General features: G+C 40.7%; 1 protein-coding gene across 1 annotated transcript in view; it reads left to right on the top strand.

Moving 5' to 3' along the window:
- nalf1a (NALCN channel auxiliary factor 1a) overlaps window positions 1-18,785 on the top strand; it is a 48,801-nt gene that overhangs the window by 1,371 nt on the left and 28,645 nt on the right. The window lies entirely within an intron of this gene.

Genomic DNA, 18,785 nt, shown 5'->3' on the forward strand with positions numbered 1-18,785 from the left:
CACCTGGTTGAGCAGGTGGCTCAGTCCGCTGCTGATCATTGTCTTCTGGTCTCCCTTATTGGCTCCCCCCCCAGGAAATGCACATTTAATTAGTCCTGCGTTTTCTAACAGCCCAGGTTGTCTTTGTCTGTTCTGTTAATCAGTTGAAATCAAAATCGCGTAAGTCTTTGGAACTACACAGCAGTATTTTACTACTTGAAGTCTAGAAGTGCTTTAAATTTCCAGATGCTGCCAGCATGTTTAGCAGCTCATTTGACCAAAAAATTGGAGTAATTATGTACCAGCCATCAAGCAGGGCCAGATCAGACCCTTCCTCGGCCCTTTTTTGGCCACTGTGCCGCATGGTTGACACTCCAATTTTATGGCCTTCTAACAGTTTAATGATCAGGAATGAGGCAGGCACCTTATGCAAACAACTCTAGGATCCCCGTGTGTGTGTTTGTGTGTTGCTGCAGTCTGCCAGGTGTTCACCACCACTGCCCCACTCCATATCAAGAGTGTTTCATTACAGTCAAGAGGTGGTTTCCCTGCCTAATGTGCCGGAAGTCTCCTTCCCGCTGCTGTTTGCTTATCTCCATATTCGCACACACACACACACACACACAAGCAAACGGCCTCGCGTTGGCTCTACTGTTTGATCGTTTAACATCTCCTGACAGAGCACGGCGAGGTTAATGTGGGCTGTAATGGGTGCCCGGTTAAGAGCTGCCTCTGACAGTCAGTCGGTTCAGCACCATGGAGCTGTCCACAGTGCTGAATGGCGCTCCCCAGCTCCATTCACAGAAGCCCTGGCCAATCCCAGATGGCCTCCATTCACCCAACCAGCGGCAGAGACACAAGCACAGGCGTCAAGTGAAAAATCTAACCAGGCCATCTGCCTGCTTATACAGACCCAATGTGTGGCATGCACAGGAGCGGGGCCTAGTTTGGAAAAAGTAGCTAGGATCTAGGGGAAGGAAATGTGAAAAGGCAAACCAAATCCCTTTTGTGTGCATTTGCAGTCAGCAAACTATGATTCACTTTCTTCTTTATGTCTCTGTTCTATTGAATGTCTTAATGCTGGTAAATACAGCAGCCTTTTTTAGGTACGATAATGCATATTGTTGCATATAAACACTCTGATTCTTTGAGTGCAGAAAGGCGTTGGAGGAAGCTGCTCTTGAATTTATCTCCTGCACAACAGTGGATCAGGATTTATTTTCTTTCTTGACAGTTTTGCTGTCAGTGTTTAAAGCCAGGCTCCATATTCAGTCTGCTGTTACATGTCTCTTTATATTTCGAGTATTTGTGGGATCTTGATACATATTTGGATTAGCTACAAAAATACATACAAAAAATGGATCTGATAGATTTTTTTTGCTGAGCAAGACACTTAAAGACACATTGGATAAAAGATACAAGTAGCACAGAGACCGATTCCAAGTCTCAAAGCCTGTATCAGAGGCTAGTTTATGACAATATAAGAACAAACTGAATGGATTTATTGTTCTGCTTAGTATTTTTAGCTGGACAAAATTTATGCATTTTTAGTGCACGTGAGGATCAACAAAAGCTACACACAATTGTTTGACAACAAACATCTCGAGGTTAACCACACTGGAATGTGATCCAAGAAAAAAAAAAAGTCAGGTTTCATCATCTGCAGTTAAAACTCTTACAATACTTACAATAAGGGGAACAATGGCAAACGTGCCTAAAAAAACATTAGTACGAAGCTGTTCATTAAAATATATTTGAGCAGTTTGTATAAATAGATGTACAAATGTACAATAAATGCAAACTCATATACAGAATAACATTCTGACCCTGTGCAGTCAACCGAGTCTATACGAGTGAGCAAAATGCACAATGTTTAAATTGAATGGCATCAAATTTAATCCGTGAAAGGGGCATCCATAAAATGGAAATCCCAGTAGGCGGTTATTATAATAGGCTACAGGAAGCAGCTCAACATTCATTCTTCAATTCTTCAATTTCTAGTGTATGAATCCAAAATGCTCTTCTTTTTAACAGTAATCTGTCTGCATTCCCACCACTTTTAGGAGTAATTGTAACCACTATTTCTATTTCTGTATGTATGTTAGGTAAATGTACCAGGGTACACTGAAAATTTTACAATGTGTGAAAATTTAACCATTCACACATGGGTAATAACTTAGTTATGTAAAATTATACTGTTCTTGACTCTTAACAGCCAGTGGAGTGACTTTTCTACAAAGGATTCAGGTCGAACTTCCAAAGGATGCAAAACTTATGCTCATTACTAAGTGCCCTGCTGCACTGCCTCTTTGTTGATGCCAGCATCAACAGTGAGCGTTACTAGCTAATAGTAGCGTAGAAAGAGTCCACTAACCTGAGTGACAAATGGCTGACTCGCAGCGCCAACAATTGGCTTCAATGTGCTACTGACAGTATCAGTTGCTAAGTTGGGTATCAAGTCTGTGTTAGCAGTCAAGCTAATGTTAGCTACAGGGATGTGCAGAACTAGTTGACTAAGCGACTAATGGTTGCTGTTGTCAGTAGTCGGGACCAGACGTACTAGTCGTTAAATCTAATTGTTAACATTTGAATTGATGCCCAGTCCTAAATGTTATGCAGCCAGCTGCCACCAGATAGAGCACTTAATTTAAGAAACACCATGAATGGATCTTTTTGTCAACAGTATTAGAGATCACAGATACAAGCGGTGAAAATGAGCTTTTTCCGAAGGGTGGATGGGCTCTCCCACAGCGATAGGGTGAGGAGTTCAGTCAATCGGGAGATGCTCAGAGTAGAGCAGAGTAGTCCTCCACATTGAAAGGAGCCAGCTGAGGCTGTTGCCTCCTGACTTTTTGTTTTTTTCAAAAGATATTTCAGTAATACACGAGCATCTTTTGTAGTAATATCTTTTCATATCATATTTAACATCAGCTTATTTTATGTGTTTTTCTTCTTCCCTGTCTGTTTGGAGTATTATGTACAACACTCATAATGGGCCAGTCGCATAGCTCATTATTGAAGAAGTCATATATTAATGGATTCAAATGCCTTTGTTTAAACAGTTTTTGGCATTAAATTATTTTCAAATTGAACGTTATATCTGAATGTTTCTTAGTGTAAGACTAGTCGTTTAGCCTAATTGATTTTTTCAAATAAAAGATTAGTTGCCAGGATTATCCCTAGTGATCTAATATTAGCTAAAAGAAAGCCAGCTTTATCTACCAAAACCGGTTTGACCTAACCGGCTAAACCCGGCTAAACCAACAGCAACATCAGCAGTGTGTTTCATTCATATAGAATTTTTTTTCTCTCCCGGCTCAGAACCGACTCAGTGCTGTTGTTTTTCAGACTAATGTTAGCTAAAGCTAGTGTGCTTGCTCACATGCAAAAATACTGTCTTGAGTGGACAAAGCTAGCTGTTTTATCCAAACACCCAGGGCTGATCTGGCATCTTGGCTGTCCATTTTCACATTACTTTATGAGTTTAATGTTACTAACCAACCATCACCAGATTTGTGCAGTGTAGATAAGTTACAGCAGACTCACTGTATGTCACTAGCAAAATCATATCTGAGTATAAAGGTTAGTTGACTAGTCTGCCATATTTGCTTCATCAGCCAGGCTGTGGGTGTCATTGATAATACGAGTGTTAAGGAGGTTGTTAGGTCCACGAGTTGGACTAAATGATATCTGGAGAAAATAAGAATGTAGAGTCACAGTGTAAAGGAAAATAAACAGCTGATCTTGCACACTTATGGCAGGAAACTTCAATATTCCAATATTGAAGTTTCCTGCCATAAGTGTGAGACGGCTGTGCGTTTTACTCCAGCCGCCATGTCTGACATTCTTTCTTCTCCCCTGCTGAACTGAAGCCCTGCTCATGATTTCATGTTTTAGCCACTGCCAGTCTTCAGGCCCATTCTTCACACTCACCTCTTGGCATTTGAAGGGAAAACAGTCATTTGGTCAAGCTGCTAATTTCTTTAACAATGACCCTTCTCAGTCACCTTCTAGATTATAGGGTTGCCCGAGTCCTCCGTATGGTACAGAAAGAGCAGCATGACTCAAAGGATAATATCGAGCTCTTGTTGAGTTAATGGCTACCTGCCTCGGAGAAACCTAGCGGTTCAACTTGTGTGCCCGCTCAGATGGAAAAGTGTGAAAACATTAAACAAACAGAGGCCTGAATCACTGTCTGGTGCACGGTTAACAGTGCAGACAGGTACAGCAGGCGTTTGCTGCAGGACAGTCTCTGACATTTCGAGCGAGGATATTTGAGAGTCGCGTTTGTTGTGCAGGAGTGTCTCCAGTGGTCCGCAGGTGGTGCTTTGATTCCTCTCGCCTGAGGTGAAACATCACACAGCAGACACGGCCAGTGTGCTGTTCCTCACAATGGGATCCTCCATCATCGGACTCTGTGAAAACCCACCATTCATCCTGACAGCAGGGCGGGCTTAGAACATACAAACCGGGGCAGATGCACTGAGCAGCGGTATTTTCCAGCTTTTGTTTTTTTCTTTTTTTTTTCATCCCGAGCGTGAACCAACATGTCAGACTCAGTCAGAGTTTTACAGGAAACAGCGAAGCTCTCCAGAAAGCATTTGACTGGAAAATGACTGTTAGCTAACAAAGGCAAGGGGTCACAGTAATTAGGGTGTTCCCTACTCTGGAAGCAGGTGCACGAAACTCACGGTTTGCTATGAGCCTTGTTTTTAAAGTGGTGTTCAGTAAGTTTTGTAAAAGCTGGGAAAATGAGAAGACCGGTTGTCTGTCTCTATGTTAGCCCTGTGAGACTGGCGACCTGTCCAGGGTGTACCCTGTCTCCTTCCCTCCCAGTGCTGGGACATGCTCCAGCCTCCTCGCAACTCGATTCTGGACAGTATTTAAAAGAAATCATGCTATGTTCAGTGAGAGTTGAAACTAGAGATTGACTCTGTGAACTCGTCAGAAAAATCTTTACTGAGGTCACAGTTTGAGGGAGCCAGAGACTCATTGTAACCATAGATCTCTATAAAACCAGACTTCTTATTGAAACCAGAGGAATTCTCAAGAAAGTTCATTTGTGTGGCATATTTTAAATGACCTCAATTGACCAAAGTGCTGTAAAAGCTATTCAGAATGTACACTGTAAATATATATATATATATATATATATATATATATTAGGGGTGGGGGAAAAATCGATACTGTGTAGTATCGTGATATTTTGTTTGCTAATAATGTAATCGATATTTTGTTACAAAAAAGTTTTTGTGGACTGGAACATGCTCCGACTTCAGAGCATGTTGATCCTTTTTCTGAGCAAGAACCCTGACATTCCTTCACTGTCCAAATGTGTTTAACTTTTTTTTTTGCAGCAATAAACATGACAGTTTACTTATCCATCCATCCATCCATCCATTCGCTACCGCTTATCCTTTTCAGGGTCGCGGGGGGCGCTGGAGCCAATCCCAGCTGTCATAGGGCGAGAGGCGGGGTACACCCTGGACAGGTCGCCAGTCTGTCGCAGGGCTCACAGTTTACTTATTTTAAGACATATTTTATTTTAATTAAGTTTAAAACTTTTTTATTTAATGTAAAATTATATTTTGTTTTAATTTACTTTCAAATTCTTCAGTTGCTGAATGGGCTGCATGGTTTTCATAAATTGCATAGTTCAGAATAGCTATAATTGTACCAGATGGTTGCATTCAGTTAAGTTGGACTAGACTGTAATACAAACCGTTCAGTTTGTCAACAATAAAACTGACTGAAATGAGAGAAAGACTGAGTGTGAGACTTTGATACGTTAAGTATTGTGATAATATCATATCGTGGGATGTATGGTGATTCCCACCTCTAATATATATATATGTGTATATATATATATATATATATATATATATATATATATATATATATATATATATATATATATATATATATATATATATATATATATATATTAGATGGGTTTTTAAAAGTGTTTTAAAACGATTAAGAGACTTGGCAGCTCTTATGTGAAAAGATAAGTTGTTCCAAAGATTAGGAGCCACCACCGAAAAGGCTCTCTCGCCTCTGCTTTCAAGCCTGCATCTAGAAAGAGCACAGACCTCGGTGCTACTGCAGGATTGTATGCCTTCAAAAGTTCTGTTAAGTGAGGGAGCGCCAAACTACTGAGATCCTTAAAAACAAGCAATAAAAATTTAAACTGGATCCTGAAATGTACTGGAAGCCAGAGGAAGGAGGCCAGTATAGGTGAGCTGCTGCTTGGAGGTGATAATGACTGGATTATTCTCTCAAAATCATGTGGCACGACGTAGGTAAAGGTAACCTCACTGAGGAGCCTGAACTTGATATAGACTTCTGCAGGAAATCAACGTCTTTCTCAGGAAGTGCACGAGAGGTTATTTGGAAGTTTACAGCTTTACAGCTAAAAGGAGTTTCCCGTTATGTCACAATTACAGTACAGTTTACAGTTAAAGCATAATTCATGCATTAGTTGAAAGAAGCTGAGCTTAACAAGAGAGCTAATCTGTTTATCACACTGTCAAAAATCACAACAAGGTTCCTTGCAACCGGATGACAGCAATCGGCTAAGGGTGTTTCCTCCAAGTTTGTGTTTTGCATTTGTTCAGATTGAGGAATTTCATCTTCAGCCGTCATTCTTACTTTTGATCTTTTAAAAAGATTGCAGGTTAGCAACACTTCTGTATTGGCATTGCTTTAGAGGCTCAGAAGCTCCAAATATCTTTCATGGATTAGAGATATTTCGGGTTCTGGCTTCACCAGTTATGGCCAATTACGTTGTTTGTTTAATCAAATACGGCTGGACCATATCATACTGTTCACGGTAATAATGTTGGGCAATGATAAGAAAATGAAATATCGTGATAGAATATGGGTAAAACGCTCATACGCAGTGCCTTTGTTTTCATACGCACATGGCGGAAAAAGCATGGCGGCGACGGAGAATGAGAAGGACGGAAGCGGATCGTTGAATGAAACAGATGAACCAGAATTGGTTTGTCAAAATGCTGCAACTACAGTGGTGTGGAACTGGTTTGGCTTTCTTCCGTCAGATACACAACAAAGCACTATTTTTGGTAGAGCATGCTAGCGAGCCGTCGTTATTACCGTGTTTTTCGGAAAATGCGGCACAGTCCTTTGATTTTCTGAAAAATCGACCGTGCCCCTTATAATCCCGAGTGCCTTATTTATGTAATTCTGGTTGTGTTTACTGACCCCGAATCAATTTTATGTGGTAAAAAAATCTGTCAAAAATGTTTTAGTACGACTTTGCTAAGCTACAAAGCCGCACTGCTTGATGGATTGTCGGAGCATTACTGCTACCATAGTCGGGAGCCTCGCGGAGTGATACGTACTGTGCTTCAACATAATATTACCGTATTGTGTGTGTATAACCTCTTTTTAAGTTTTGTGTATATTATACATGGTTAGGATATGCTCAGGATATGATGGCCCATTTCCCCTGGAAATGTCTTTTGGTTAAATTATCAGCAAGGAATTTGCATTTGCACTGTTAAATTTGTATATAGCTTTAATTTACATAAACCAGCTGCTTGTTTAAGTGAAAATACATTGATGGGATTTTTTTGCACTAATAAAGTTGTGAAGTTGTAAAGTATTTTGTCTTGCATCAATTATATCGTCAGTTATATTGTTATCGCAAATTTGCAAATATATATCGTGATAAATATTTTTGGCCATATTGCGCTGCCCTATAATCAAATTTGAATTCTCCTTACAATGTCCTAACAAGCATCATGTTGGATTCAGTAAGACTGCAAACTTGTGTCTGAGCCCATAAACATTTCACTGTAAACATCTATACAACTTTTTGTAATAAGAATGCTGGTTTTAGGCATTTAAGTTTCTTGAAGACGTTTCATCTGAAAAGCTTCTTCAGTTCTAAGAGCAACTGGTAGAGAGTCCCCGATTTTGATCATCTTCCTAATCACACGAGCCAGGTTGTGAAAACAGGTGTAGGTCACAATCAGCCAAGGTTTCGGGTGAACCCATTGTGAAACCTAGCCCCACCCTATCATGTGAGGTCAAATGGCCCAGGATGTGAGTGGGTGTTAAGGTGTCTTGGAAGGGATCTCAAAACTGGATTATAGATGGCAGACAGTTGGTGTCGCAAGCCACCTCCTCTGTTCAAAGATAGTCGTTCACAGTGGAAATAGATGGCTTTTTTAGGCACTTTCACAATGGCTTCACTTTTCAGGCCTTGATCCAGAGGCTAAAGTTGGCTGTGCAAATTACTGTTGAATGCGTTCATTTTAATGAGCCTAGCCTTATTTCCAGTTGCATGGAGTTACTTGCTCAGTAATAAGAAAATAATACCCACAGCATGGTTACACACTTTTTCCCCCTTCTCATCTCTGCGATGCCTTCATGGGGCAGATGTAAATAAAGCTGGAGTTGTGGTATTCCGCATGTAGCCTGGAATATAGAAGAGGAGCAAGCATTAATGGATTAGTGTTTTCTTAAGTGGCAGGTCATTTCAAATGTAACATTTCAAACAGCTCAACAAATAAATCACCAAACACACAAACTCTTTCTGCGCAGTGTGTCTGCTCAAAACGTTAATGTGCTCCACTCTAAGAGATAAAGATGCAAGAAAGCCAGGACAGGAGAGGAAGAGGAGATTATTTTCAAAGCTTATGGAGTCACAGCAAGTGAAGTTTGATAAACTGGAAAATGAAAGCTTACAAGCGACGTATTATTTCACTTTGGAGATTTTCAATTCAGATGTGTTGTGGAATTATTATACAAACTCATACTAAGCTGGAGTTTTATAAAGCTTGCATGGATATAGTGTACCGTGCAGTTTTGTGCAGGTTAGTTTGCAGTACTGTGGAGAAGTTTACTGCAGTGACTGGTACAGAGCTGGCTGTGGTTCTCAGGTCAATGCTAGGCTACATCAAGGGTAGCGGACACTAACTTATATTTAAGGTGGTGATGTTAATTAGATTCACCCAGTTTTTATAGAGCTTATTAACTGAAAAATCAGCAATGCGATTCTTGTTGAATGCAGCTGGCTGAATGCACAAAGAGCAGTGAATATTGCAGTATTATAACAGGTCAACTGATCACAGCCCAGACAAAGAAAAATCTACTGGAGATCACAAAACAAATTACCGTATTTCCCGGACTACAAAGCGCACCTGAATATTAGCCGCACAAGCTAAAATCAGGGGGAAATCCTGTTTTGTACATACATTAGCCGCACCTGACTAAAAGCCGCAGGTGTTTCAATGTTGACTTATCATATGTAAGAGAATATGCACAAAGGGAATTGTCAGGAAAGAGATGGCTGTTTGGAGACACACCCCTTTTATTAATATTTTGAAAAACAAGTTATGGGTACATATTTGCACAGCTTTTTAGGTATATGTAAAAGTAGCGGTAATTACAAGTATGAAACATGTACTGTGCTTCATAAATGAGTAACAAATGTAGTACATAACAATAACCTACAGCACACCAGAAAAATAGATTCGGACTACCTTTTAGGCTCAGGTGCAGTGACACGGCTTTAACAAGAAGAAAAGTCAGTCATTCACCACCATCTTTCTCTTCTTCCTGCGCACTGAAACCACCAAAGTCCTCTTCTCCAGTGTCGGAGACGAACAGGCTCAGGATCGCTTCGTCATCCACTCTCAGCTTCTTTCCTTCGTTGTCACTTTCAAAACCAAACAAATCCTCGTTGTCAGTGTCAGAGTCGAACACCCTCTGAAGGGCCGTGGTGTCCTCTCCATCATGCAGCAGTCCAGCCCTTCGAAATCCGTTGGTGATCATGGATGTTTTCACACTTTTCCACGCTGTCAGATTCCACCGGTAGAGTTGAGCATGACTTGCTTTTCGCAAGTTTATTGCCGCTCGTCATCCACGACTCCCGCTGAACGTGTAGCGCTACTTGTACGGCACTATGTTGCCTGGCAGATGGACATGTGACCAACATACCACTCTTGAACCCCGATACTGTGTGTCTGATCACATGCCCTTCCGCCAGGCAACGTAGTGCCGTACAACAGCGGAACAAACAAAACAAATCGTCTTACGATATGACAAAAATCATGGACAATCCATAGAAAAGCCGCACCTGACTAAAAGCCGCAGGGTTCAAAGCTTGTGCAAAAAGTAGCGGCTTATAGCCCGACAATTACGGTATTATGCGACTTACTTACTTAGAATTACTACTAAGTAATTCTTTGCCCCACCTGATGTAGGGTTCCCCCACCTTCCTATTTGTTGGTAGTCAATGATTTCACTAAAACCACAAAGGGCTACATCTACATCTTTTATACACAGTGTTCAAGTCTGGATTTGGCACTGTTTGAATTTGGTGATATGTGATGGGTTATTTTGTCACTGTAAGTACAGTCTGGTTTGCCTTAGACGTGTTTAGAAGTTGTTTTTCACCTTTATAGCCACACAGGGGACGTTAAACTGGGACTTTAAACAGTAAATGTTGGCATTTTTGCTTAAAATATACTAACATAATGATAGGATGCATGGTTTGATTCAGAATCCTGATGTTTTGCTGTTTGTAATGAAAGGTAATCCAACTGAGCAAAATAGGAAGCATCCCAGTGGGACTGCACACCTCTCGGAAGGGCTCTGTTATCTTCATTTCCAGCTTTTATACATGTTTTTAATCTTCAATTCTGCGATTTCCCACCAGAAATGATGAGCCTGCATCTAAGTGCATAGTTTAAGCCAGAAACTTAAGTAAAAGGATGCGTTATATTCACCCAAATAATGCTCCATTAAGAATTCTTTAATACAATTAAATACTGCTTTTCAGGTAGTTTTAATGTATTACGTTGAACAGTGCTGGAAGTGAAAGCAATTATGAACCATAAAGATATATCCACCGGGCAGCATGGTAGTAGCACGGTGGTTAGCACTGTTGCCTCACAGCAAGAAGGTCCTGAGTTCAATTCATAATAACAATAATAATGTAACTGGATAATCCAAATTGCCACTAGGTGTGAATGTGCGAGTGAATGTGAGTGTGAATGGTTGTCGGTCCTTGTGTGTTAGCCCTGCGACAGACTGGCGACCTGTCCAGGGTGTACCCTGCCTCTCGCCCTATGACAGCTGGGATAGGCTCCAGCGCCCCCCGCGACCCTGAAAAGGATAATCGGAAGCGAATGGATGGATGGATGAATAATAATGTATACTTTATTAATCCCATAGGGGATTAGTCCTGGGTCTTTCTGTGTGGACTTTGCACGTTCTCCCCGTCATTGCGTGAGTTTTCTCTAGGTACTTTGATTTCCTCCCACAGACTAAAGGCAAGCAGGAAGTGAGGTTAGGTTAACTGGTCATTTGGAACTGCCCAGAGGTGTGAATCTGAATGCGAATGGCTGTCTGTCTCTGTGTTAGCGCTGTGACAGACTGGTGACGTGTACCCTGCCTCTCACCCTAAGACAGCTGGAATAGGTTCCAGCCACCCCATGACCCTGAAAAGGAGAAGAGGAAGAGCTTCAGGGAACAAACTGATGGCTGGACTTTCTCCTTGATTTTCCGGTAGAGTGCAGAATAAATAGTTCCATTCCATTAGTTAAACTAAGTCCTCCAAGTCCTGAAGTAGCAAAGCAACCACCATGTTAGACTGTTAGTCTGATGTTCTTTTTATGAAATGCTGTGTTAACTTTTTACCAGATGCAACAGGACTCAAACCTTCCAAAAAGTTCAGCTTTTGTCTCATCAGTTTATGGAATATTTTCCCCAAACGTCTAAAATGTGAGACGAGCCTTTGCGTTGCTTTTTGGTCAGCAGTGGTTTTCACTTTGCAGTCCTTTAGATGTTGTCCTGGGTTCTTTTGTGACCTTGTAGATGAGTCGTCGCAGAGTCCTTGGAGTAATTGGAGATCGGTCACTCCTGAAAAAGTTTGCCAATAATCCAAGTTTTTTCCATTTCTGGATTTGTGGCTCCATCTGTGGTTTGCTCGAGTCCCAAAGCCTTAGAAGTGGCTTTGTAACCCTTTTAAGACTGATAGATGTCACACACTTTGTTCCTCAGCTTCTTCAGATTGTGGTGTGATGTGTTACTTTTTGAGGCCTTTCTAAATGTTAACAGATGTTTTTACCTGAAAACCATAAAGTCATGCACTTCACACATCTGCAATGGAAAAGTTTTTATCTTTTATTATTGAGCCTTATCAGCTCACAACAATAACTCAGTCAGCTGGCTAGTTACACACACTCAGTAGTCTGTTTGTGTTTTTTATTATTACTGTAATCACAATCATCCAAAAAGATGCAAAAATGTGTAAGTGATAAATGAAATAAAAATTTCTTGAGGAGGCCCTCAATAAAAAAGCCCTTAGGCTAATCTCATCTTAATTTGGACCTTCAAAATTTCTTCTGTTCTTGACACAACGACACAAAAATATCTGCTGTTTTTTACTGAATCGCTGGGAAATATGCTTCAGGAAGAATAATGAATTAACGGCACAGGTGTCTGCACCGTTGTTCCTCCTGGGTAATTTTACTCATTTGTGGATTTGAAAGCAGAACTCTCGGCACCTGCATGGAAAGTAATCACAGAGTCTGTGGAAGTAAAAAACTTTTCCTGCTTGTATTAGGGTTTCTGTTATTTCTCTGTTGCTGCTGGTTATTTGGCTGCTTTTTGTACTACACCTCATCATTTCGGAACACAATCCCTGACCAGTCCTTCCACAAATTCATCTCCTCCGCCCCTCCCTTCAGGTCCGATTGAAAGTCTAATCTTAGCCGGTGTTGTGTGCAAATGGAAAGGAGGACAGCATCCACAGCATCCTCCCTCTTTACATCCTTGTCAACCGCACACATCTGCATTGATCTCAGGGACGGGTGGCAGCAATATCAAGAGGTTGATCCCTATTGATTTGAGCCTAGCGCTGCATGTTCACACGTCCTTCATTTGATAGTGGGCAGCTCCTCTGACCAAAATAGGGCAGCTGCTGAGCTCAGTGAAGACATCACGTTATTATCTGAACCTGTCTGATTGTGCCATTCGATCTGGGAACAAACGTGTGTTTCAGAGGAGGGCATGTACAGTTTATAAAGAGACCGGTGTTAGAGTATCAGCCACCTCATCTGTTATCTCTCAACCTGCAACATGGACAGCTATGCAATTGTGCAGCAAATGATGTGTAACAACAAGGATATCAGCTCTCAGATGGGGGGGCCTTGAAACTAAACCTAAACACAGATGGAGCTCAGTGAAGTAATGTGTTTTCCTGTTAGGGTTTGGAAAAGGCTTATGCACTACATTTTGAAGAAGAAATCAGCAAAATCTCATCACAGTTGAATATACATTAAAACCAGTGTGATACTTTTACTTTACTATATGTTAGATGGACTTCTCCTTTCACACAGTCATCTGATTTTAAGATGAGATTGTCCTGTAAAGACTGTCCCACCTATCTTAGCTGTTGTTTTTCATAATTACCTTGCTCAATTGAGAATGATCCATATTGCATGTAATTTATCATATTATTTCTCTTGATTGCAGGCATGGTTGTAAAAGTATCTGGTCAGCTGTGTCCCTGTGTTAGCCCTTAGACAGCAAAACAAGACCAATTTCTCTGCAGGCCGATAATATTAGCTGATCTTAGCTATTTGCCAGTTTATTGGTATCTGCATTTACACCAGTGAATACATGAAAATTAAAGAAGTGACAGGATAAACACCCTTCAACTATGTTATGAGTATTGACTTTACATAGTTTGTCCACCAGAGGCACTCCTTTTAGCAACATATATGTTTGGACAAACACAACCAGCTGATCCAGGCCGAGCGTAAATGAGTATATAAATAATTACATTTTTATACATTACATTTAATGTATTAAATAATTAAATCTTTTTACTTTTTGTGCATCTGAAAGAAAAACAAATGTTAGCCAATATATTGACATATCTAATTTTTAATCACAAAATTTGGATTAAAAATCCTATATCGATCAGGATCTAATACAGTGTAACAGATGGATGTAGATTCCTGTTCTGAAAGTGAAGCCATCGTGGGAGTCTTTAAAGACAGCATACTTTTTAATGGTGAACAAGGGCGATCCAAATATTCCCTTCCCTAGTGCTCAGTCGCTAGTTTCAGGTCATGTTGAATAAAACTTGATTTGTTTTCTAAATCCTCAGAGTCAGAATGGAGGGTTATTAATGTTATGCTGAATAGCCAACAACTTGACTCTGAGCTTCGCAGTCAGATCCTCTCAGTTGTCCTGTCCGGTTTCAAAATAAGAAGATGGTGACAGCAAAGCAAAAATGTTGACTGACTACTGCCTCTGCTTTAGTTGGATAACTGGTGGACAAATGAACACATGGACTAAGAATGCTGATATTTGGAAAGGATATTCTGATCCCAATCCAGAAATCTCAATATGGGTGATAACGGATTGCTAGCACTAGCACTAGCATTGTATAGTGAAGGCAAAGTAGAGGATCGTTGTATGTTTGCAGCAGAATCTGACTTAACCGCTAAATCTGGTCATGTGAGTCGGCATGAATGAAAGGCTCCGTCGGTGCCTCTACCATTGACGTCTCTTGCTCTGCCTCACTCACGTGTTGTTGAGTGGCATTTGTGCATCTGTGTGAAAGCACAGACAAGACAAACTAGCTTGCCTAAACGACAGCAGCGTGCAAAGTTAAGACTCTCACACTGAGCTGAAGCGAAACTGGGGCAAATAAAGTAGGTAGAAACTGTAAAAGCAAGTTTAAATTATTTGCTTTGTTCCCGTTGGCATTTATTATTTAGAGTAACTAACATTTCAGTGGAATTTGATGTATTTATTTGCTGCATTGTACTGTGCAAAGTGGAGCCTTTCTTGAACAAATGACCCCTGGAACTGGCAAAAAAGATGCATTGCTATCTTTCCGAGGATGGCTGGGACACCAAGACATCTGTGGGAAAAAAGGAACTATTCTTTACTGTGCTTATTATTTTCTCTTCTAATGAATTACTCATTTAGTCTTCAATAAATGTGATAAAATGTCTGATGCAGTTTCTCAGTAATTGAGGCTTGGGCTGGGCCATATTATACCCTTCACGGTAATACCGGTATAATGTTAGGCAACGATAAAAAAAGAAAATATCGCGATAGAATATGGGTAAAACGCGCATGCGCAGTGCCTTTGTTTACATACGCACGTGTTCCGAAAAAGCATGGCGGCAACGGAGAATGAGAAGGGGGAAAGCGGATCGTTGAGTGCAATGGCTGAACCAGAATAGGTTTGTAAAAATGATGCAACTTCAGTGATGTGGAACTAGTTTGGTGTTTGTCCGTCAGATACCCACCAAAGGACATTTTTTTGTAGAACATGCAAGCGGCCGTCGTTATTACCATATTTGTCTGACTAAGGTGCTCGTAAATCTGGGAGTAATCTGGGTCCCAAACTCCGTCCACTTCAGGTCCCAAAGTCAAACGAACACTGTGGCACATTGAGAGTTCAAAGCTGTCTAAATTATTTCACCTTTAATAAAATGATCAGAACTGCTGCTTTACCAGGTGTAACAATTAAGTTTAACATCCAAGCATCCATGAAAACAGAATTTATTACATTTAACGGAGTTAGAAGTTAGCGGAAGTTAGCTCGCTAGTTTCGCTAGCTACCTAAGCATGATATCCAGTTGTTCAGTCTGACGTCACTAGCCGTGTCTGGACCTAAACTCCACTGCAGGTCCATATATCAAACGATCACTATGGCATTACTGAGAGTTGAAAAACTGTCTAAAGTCTTTCATCTTTAATAAAATGATCAGCGTTCTGATCTACCAGGTGTAACAATTGAGTTTAACATCCAGGCATCCATGAAAACGGAATTTATGACATTTAACGGAGTTAGAGGTTAGCAGGGAGTTAGCTCGCTAGCTTCTATCTAAATACAATATAGCATGTCCTGACTGCGGGGTTTTGGAAACAAATTAAAACGTATAGCTCTGCTATCACTTCCAACATAAATGAACACAGAAAACTAAAAAGCAGTGACGTTTGTCGGGTTACTGAAGTTGGGCTAGCTGGTATATAATGATGTGCTACGTGACCGCTAGCGACACAGCTATGTTAGCATAATATAAACAAGCTAACTTTTTTTCCACTGGATAAAAGTTAATGTGAGTGTTCTCGGTGGTCAGGAACAAATGTAATCGCATGGCAGGATGCTGTAAAAGGACCAAACTTCAGCCAGGAGAACAACTGAGATAATCCATCCACAATACGAGGTTAGTCATTCATATACTGCTGCATGGGCTGGGCTGTAGTTACATCCTAAGGTTTTAAAAACTGAGCTTAAATAAATGATTAGCGGTAATAAAAGCCGAGGGAGGTCAACAGTGATCGCTGACTGTTTTAGGAGCTTTTTGAGATTAAATAGAAGAAAATACATAACATTAAACATGTTAACAACACAAATGCCATATTAAACGCAGACTACTTTAGGCCCGGAAGTAGGATTCGTTGCGTCATCACTGAACAATCGGATAGCATGTTCTGACTGAGAGATTTCTGAAAAAATTAAAACATACAGCTCTGCTATCACTTCCAACATAAATGAAGACAGGAAACTAAACAGCAGTGACGTTTGTAGGGTTACTGAAGTTGGGCTAGCTGGTATATAATGATGTGCTACGTGATCGCTAGCGACACAGCTATGTTAGCATAGTAAAAACAGTGAAGCTGCAGGATGAACGCAAACACTTTTCCACTCGATAAACGTAAGGGTTTCTGATGGTTAGAGACAAATGCAATCGCATGGCAGGATGCTGTAAACGGACCAAACTTCAGTCTGAGATAATCCAGCCACAATACGAGGTTAGTCATTAATATACTGCAACAACATGGGAATAGAGCAGCTGTGATAGAATACAGCATTAAGGAATCAATGGTACAGAAGTGGAGGAAGCAAGAAGTATGAGTTGAATAAAGTTTGATTTATCTGACTGCTTTGTTTCGCTTAATGTGCCTTATAATCCCGTGCACCTTGTGGTCCGAAAAATATGTATTTGACTTTTTTATTTGGCACACTGCAGTTAAATGTTGCAAAGCACCTCTTTTTAACTTCAGTGGATATTGTACATGGTTATGCTCAGGATATATCCACCCATTTCTACTGGAAATTTCAGTAAGAAATTTGCATTTGCACTGTTAATTTTTTATATAGCTTTAATGCACATAAAAAACAGCTGCTTGTTTAAGTGAAAATAAATGGATGGGTTTTTTTGCGCTAGTAAAGTTGTGGAGTTGTATTTTGTCTCCCATTAATTATATTGTCAGTTATATTGTTATCGCAAATTTTCAAATATATATCGTGATAAATATTTTTGGCCATATCGCCCTGCTCTAATTGAGGCTGTCTCTTGAATTGTCTTATTTTGTACAAAATAAGATTTTACAGAAATATGGGGAAAAGGGGGCAAACTCCAGCCAGACACTGCATCACCTGTCACCTAATTTTCTGTGAAAAATCGTTATCCTTTCATCAGGTAAGGGCCAGTATCACTGTGCAGCTCCCTTACTGTGTTGGCTTTATTTTGAAATCAGCTTACAGATGGATTCTTTGTGTAGCGGTGACTCTGTGCGTATACATCAAACCAGCAGTGATTATGACGGCTCTCGGAGTGGAAGTGGCTCACATACGGGTGCTGCTGCAGCTCTGACTCGCTCTCTCGCTCAGCCCACAGTACCTCCTACTTGACAGCAAGACATAGATACAGACTCTCTCATCCACAGATCTCTCCCTTATGTTGCAGTGTTAATGTGCTTTAACTCATCTGCATGAATATCCTGTGATCACACATGCTTTTTTTCCCCTTTGTTAGCCTTTATTTATTATTCATATTAGCCAACACGGTGCGTGTGAGTCTGTTACAGTCTCACTGAGCCTCCTGTGCATTGACGAATGATAGACTGTTGCAGTGCATTGCATTGTTCGCCTGTCTAGGTTGCAGTAAAGCCACGGATGGAAGCGCTCACGAGTGATTTCTGCCATTGTGCCTTCCTGTGGTGGTTGTGAATGCTGACCTTGGAGAGGTTTTGTCCCTTCAAGATGCCTGGCCCACTCCACGACGCCCCCTTTTATGAATGGGCTGATCCCTGAGCAGAATGCTAATGAGCCAGGGAGAGGAGAGAGGGGAGGCCAGCTGCTGCAGTGCACGGCAGCGCTTCCATATTGTTTTTGAGTGTCCAGGGAGCAGATCTGATGAGATCACAGGAGATAGCGGCAGGGCTGGGAAAGAGGAGAAACTGCACTGGGCTAAACAGGGCTCACGTGGATTACCCACTCAATAGGCCTTATTCAACCTCTGTGGCATTTCAATTAGATATGACACATGGAGTCATTTCTCTGACATAACCTAATGTTGTCAAATCAAGGGCAAAGGCTTAAAGTAATCATAGCTAGATCATGTTTGATTACGGGAGTGGAAATTTAAATATTTCAGTGCTTTGGTTTGGAGCACTATAAATTTACTATAACACCAGTTCTCGTTACACCGGCTCTAGCCCCAGTTTGGACCCCTGGCATTTAAAAGGGTCGTTGAACAACACCTGGGTTCTAATAAACCTAAAGGGTGTTGTAAATATTTACTGTTGTTCTGAAGGCATCGCCCATGTCGCTTACAGATCCCTGTTACTTTTTTAAATGTATTTAAATTTTTTGTAATTTTGGCTGTAAAATTACAAAATAATTCTGATCTTTCAGGAACAATTAGAATTTTCTCTCAAAAGAGTTGAGGAGTTACAGTAATCTGAGACACACATGGTAAAATCTAGGCAGAGCTGATTTTTCTGTTTATCTG

This window comes from Copadichromis virginalis, linkage group LG23 (genome assembly GCF_057382275.1).
Source record: "Copadichromis virginalis isolate Kocher_CV1m ecotype Utaka linkage group LG23, C_Virginalis_male_GT1.1, whole genome shotgun sequence".
In the NCBI taxonomy this organism is placed as follows: Eukaryota; Metazoa; Chordata; class Actinopteri; order Cichliformes; family Cichlidae; genus Copadichromis; species Copadichromis virginalis.